The sequence below is a fragment of the Saprolegnia parasitica genome (assembly GCF_000151545.1).
Source record: "Saprolegnia parasitica CBS 223.65 unplaced genomic scaffold supercont2.54, whole genome shotgun sequence".
In the NCBI taxonomy this organism is placed as follows: domain Eukaryota; phylum Oomycota; class Saprolegniomycetes; order Saprolegniales; family Saprolegniaceae; genus Saprolegnia; species Saprolegnia parasitica.
This window is the reverse complement of record NW_012156448.1, coordinates 160,130-165,627: the sequence shown is the minus strand read 5'-3', so window position 1 is coordinate 165,627 and position 5,498 is coordinate 160,130.

Below are 5,498 nucleotides of genomic sequence, written 5' to 3'. Positions count from 1 at the left end.
TGTCTTGTTATCGAGAACCATCGACGCACTCTCGTGCCCTGTCGCTCCACGCTTCACATAGAGGCTTGGGCACCGACCTTGGAGTAGCTGGGACTCGCATTGCTCACCCGTGCAAGTAGCTGGAAGCCGCGACCCCGCAGCCGGACAAAACTCTGCGTGATATAGTGAGCGGCGGCGACGGTCCGTTCTTTCTCAGCCGAAAGAGAGCTACCAACCGATTCCATGCACGTTTGACTGCCAACATCGCACGTTGGACTTGCCACACGCCGCGTACCTTGAACCTCTCAATGCGGGTAGGGGTACGAAAAGAGAACGCCACCTTGGTTCTGCGGCCAACACTCGCTCGTACTTTGTGTTTCTCGAAAACCAGAAGACCGTCCACGCAACGCTCGCTAGCAACGCTAAATACAGTTTGTGCGCCATCATTCGTGTCGGAAAACAGCGAGCGCGTGCAGTGACCTTCGGATTACAGCAGTTGCGATTGGCGTCTAGGAGCAAGACGCTATTTCTTTGGGCTCCAATCTGACGTGGAATCGGCGCAGGCGCGGTCGATCGATCAATCCATGGTCTGATACAGATACGGTTCATGGTCACGTCGTCGGATGACGTGACAAGGTGACCCGTCACATGCAGTGGTCTCGCTCTCCATCGACGTGGACCAGACGTGGACGAGGGAATTGAAACAGAGACCGCTGGCTGGTATATTTTGCTGATGATGAGTAACCTTTGGTCCTGCGAGGTGGATCAGTTTGTCGAGATACTAATGCAAAGCAACAGCCTCATGTGCTGCTCGCGTTCATCTCGCCCAAATGCACCACGAAACGATCTGCAGGTCGCAAACGTCGTTCGAATTGGACCCGGCCACGCTACATCCATTCGAAACGTACAAGTAGAGCATAACCGCACAGGCGCTGGAGGCCTGCGCTATGCTCGGTGGAGCAAAAACACATACTAGTACGCGTGGGTGTTGATTCCTACCACCGCTGAAGCGACGCCGAGATTCCATCTGGGGCGATGGATTGGGCAAGTTCTGGTCTGACTGGGCGATGATATGTGCACCTGTGGTAGCGCTCGCCGAATTCAAGAGATGTGGATGCTCAACAGGGCCGTCCGTCGTGCTCAGACTTTGCGCTGCTCGACGCCTCGGCGGCTCGTATGTCAGTCATGGTTTCAAGACCGGACGATTACACAGCGACTGCATGCCCGAGTATGTGGGGTGGTGGTAAAGACTCCTTGTAATCGGGTGGGTGCAGTCGGTGGTGGTATTCCCACCGTATTGTCTGGTGCGACCAGTGCAGGGTACTAACGTTAGAAGGAGGACCGAGAGAAGCTTCTGCCCATCGCAATCGCGCCACATCTCTGTGCGCACGAATTGTTGAAGGAATGGCTGACGAAGGCCTTGTGGGTGTTGGCTTTTGGAGCCTGGCGATCGCGCGTCGCAACGCAGCTTCAACGTGCGTCCAGCATTTTGGTCACGCTACACGTGTTTGACAACAAATGAGCCAATCAGAAGGTGTATAAACCAAGAAATGGGAGCGCGCATTTCAATGTTGTATCCAATCAGCACGTGCCATGTACATTCTTAGCTCTAGCGTCCTATGTGGACCAACCCAATACGCCCACCAAGAGGCGCGTCATCGCGAATATCATATCGCTGGGTACTTGAAGCTGGTCGGCGAAGAGCTTCGAGAAGTTGCCTTTGGAAGACCACTGGGAGGAACGAGGCAGCAAGCTGAGTGATTGGGGTGACAGCAATAACTGTCCTTGTCAGGGATCAAGACGTGTTCACTTTGAGTTTTGCATCCATTGCGACATTGGCGCATCGACGCAGGCTCGGTCGATCGCACGACGCGTATGGTTTCTCGTCACGTCATCGGATGACGTGATAAACTGACCTGCCACAAACAGCTGGTCTCATGCAGCTCGCTGGGGACGGCGGTACAAATGCGAAGCAGTCAGCGACGAGTCCATCATATCCTGTACATGTGTGCATATTGTCATACTACTGATTTCTATGGTTATGCGGTGCATTCCATTCAATCTTGCTGCAGTTGCAAGATTCACATCCACGTCGGGCACATGGCTGCCGTTGACACTGCGCCTTACATGCCAGTGTACATCCATGGCGTATTGCATATCTTATAGGTACGCGATGCGTATCGATTGCGAACTGCCGCTCGGGCACGGAGTATTTAGGCATGTCGTGGGCATGGTACGGCGATGGACCTAGGCCGACACCAGCGACGTGCTTGTTTCCGATTCTCTTGGGCGTCGCATCGGGCACCTGGTGTTCGTCGTGCTCGCGCTCTTCGTCCTGGCGGCGGTCGTTGCGGCACTGACTGCTGGCGTGCAGCTGAAAACCAATGTTAGCTTGACCGCTGCACACGAGGGTCGTAAAGCAACCTGACCCAGGAGCAATGACAAGGCGCTGCACGAGCGCGTCGAGCATGGCAGGATCGTTGCGTCGGCGATCATCCACGTGGCCGAGACGCATCGCGGGCGCATGGTATTTGTACTCGTCCGTCCAGGTCGTGCAATGGAAGAGCTCGTCGTGGCGCACTGCAGCGTCAATCTAGCACATGTAGTCGGTGAGAAGCGCGTCGAGACCGGGGTACCTTGCCTCGTTAGTACACTTGTCCAGGCGAAAGCTCTCGAGGTTCGGCGACTGGTTGCAGGTCATGTCGCCGTAGCCACCTAGAGGACTCGAGAAAAGGACCTGGTACGCGCTGCACTTGCGCGCGTAGTCGTGTCGAGGCGAGGCGGTGTCGACCTCGATCGTATGTACGCGCAGCTTGTTGTCGAGCCCAAAGACGCTCGCGGCGTCGTGTGCTTCTTCAGTGGCGTCAGAGTCTTGGCCTTGCTCCTCGTCTAGGACAGCGGCGGCGCTCGACTCGACGTCGCCTTCGAAAGCACAAAAGGAAGCTGGCTGCAAGCAATTGGGACGGCCTCTCGGTTGGCTGTTGGCTTGGTCTTGCCAGCCATATGTGGGGCTCTGTGTGGATCTGCCCAATCGGACGCGTTCGGATCCGCAGCGATCGACCAATCGCGGGGCCACCCGCGTCTTCCGCACGCAACTTGGGTGGTGCGGCCGGGAAAGGCGATCGTCGGGAACGGGCTTGTGGACGCGGGGCTCGTGGTGCCGTGGTGCAGCGCCACGATACACGCCGCATGACAGCCGAGAAGGACACGCCAGCGTGAAGAGACGCCGGCATGGCATCCGGTTGAGGTCACCGACCACGCGCGCATGGTCTGCCTCACATTGCAATCGGTCCTTCGACCTCGGCGAAATGCATGAAAGTGAAGACACGACGTGTCGTAAGGCCCGAGTACTGGGGCCTGCGCACGACGTCGTGCGAGCTACAATTGCTCGGCGAGTCGGGTTCATCGCAGGATGGATCTCTGAGCTCACTCCCAACGATCCCGTACTGACTGGTTCTTGCTCGCATTCAGGCGTACTGGCAGCAAAGTCTTTGAGTTAGATTAAACTAATTTGATTTCAATGCGAAATATGTTGGATTGATTGAATGTTATGGGGACTACATCTAGAGCCGGGCACGCGGGCCGGGCTGGCGATGTAGCTAAAGGGTTGGCACCCTAAAATGCAATATGAAAATGCATACGAGAGGAGAATATGCATACCGTTGCTGGCGTCGGCTGGGTCGCCTTGCTTCGCGGAGCCGCCTTGATGAACTCGATCTCCGTCGAGTGCGCGCGAGCTCTGCGGCCTTGCAGCGCGCGTCCAGCTCGGCGACTTGGCTCGACTGCAGCCGCTGGGACTCGTCGGTCGCTTGCTCCAGTCGAGTGTGCTGGGCCTGCAGCGCGTCGTACTGTGCGCGCGCAACGACCAAATCGTCCTTGTCGTCGTCCGCTGCGTCGGCGCGCACGATCGCCTCGTCCTTGTCGGCCGCGGCCGTCGCCGGAGCCGCCGTGCCCTCGACCGCGCTTGCTGCATCGGCCGGCGCGCTCGCGCAGGGGCGCAGCCACGACGTGTTCGCGGACAAGTCGACGTCCGGGAGCACGGCCGTCTTGGACTTGGTGAGCGCCCGCTGCACCTGGCCGCCTTGTTGGCGGCCTGGCCCGTCGCGGCGCCAAAGGCCGTCGCGTCTGTCTCGGCCGGGGCGCCCGTCGTGCGCGCAGACGACTTAGATCTTGACGGTGGGCCCGCCTTGATCATCGCCGCCGTCCTGTTGTTCAGATCGGGCGCGGACACGACCTTCGTCGCAGCGATGTACTGCGGGACGCGTTGCTATGACCACGGCCGCTCGTCCTGCGCCGCCATGCTGCGAGAGAGCGGCCATCGCGGAGCGTGTGGAGCTGCTGATTCTGCGTACTATGTTGTGGGGGCCAAGCGAGCAAAGCAAATTTGACGTCGCCGGAGATGAAGTGTGAATTGATTTGAATTTAAAAAAACCACTCGCGTGTCAATCAAACTAATATACCAATGGGTGAGTCTAAAGTATATGCAGTGCTCATTGTATTGGGGTGCAAAGGCGCCAAATTGCATTTGAATTGCGTCCGACTTGCAATAAAATCCCCCTCGACCTCGAGATATTAGACGTTTTGTATGCAGTCACCGCCATCGGATCGACCAATGACGTGGCGCGTTTCGAAGTGAAAGGGGATGATGGTCTTAGGGCTCGGGCACAGGTTCGCCTCGCTCACACGTGTGCGTTGCTTTGATGGCTGCAAGCCACTGCGCATGGTATACACAAGCGAACGTCTTGCTTCCTTTCAGCCAAGAGAGATTGCAATACTAGTAATAGCATCGATGGCCTTTGAACGAGCAATAACACCGCATGGACCAGGGCTAAACGCACGCAACTTGAGCCTGTCGGCGCGGGTAGGGTTACGAGAACACGACTCTCGCCTGGAACTTGCGACGACCAGACGGTGACGCCTGGCTTGCTCAAAGCGTACGGACAAACCGATCATCACGACAACCACGCAGGTCGCCATCAACGACCTCTGCTGTCTCGGCCTCCCTGTGGTCAATGGCCCGTGGATGCGCGGCGCCCATGCAACGAAAGTGGCCGGCTGCCTGGCCCTCCACCGCTACGTACAGCTGCTTACGACGACGCTCGCGCCGTTCGCCAACAAGACGCCGGGTCGCACGCTCGTGGCCGCCGACTCGCTCGGTTGCAGTTTTGGCGCCGTGTACCAAGCGCCGTCAACGAAGCCTACGACGTGGCTCGACAGCCATGCGTTTGCGACGCCCCAAGGTCCTCTTCCGAGCGGCGCCGAGTGCCCGTACGGCGTGTGGCTCGTCGAGGTCGAGGATGGCGGAACGCGTAGCCGACACGCTATCGGTGGTGCCATCGAGATGCGCGGCAACGATCGCGTCGTCCGCCGTCGGTCGCGTGCCCTGCGCCACCTGTGCTCGTGTGTTTGAAGAGGATAACCATCGTACTGCAAGTGTAGCAAGTGTAAGCGGCAAAGGGATAGCCATACTGCTCGCATTATTTAATGGAGCGCGTCTGCGTTGTGGGGCAAGTTCGGAT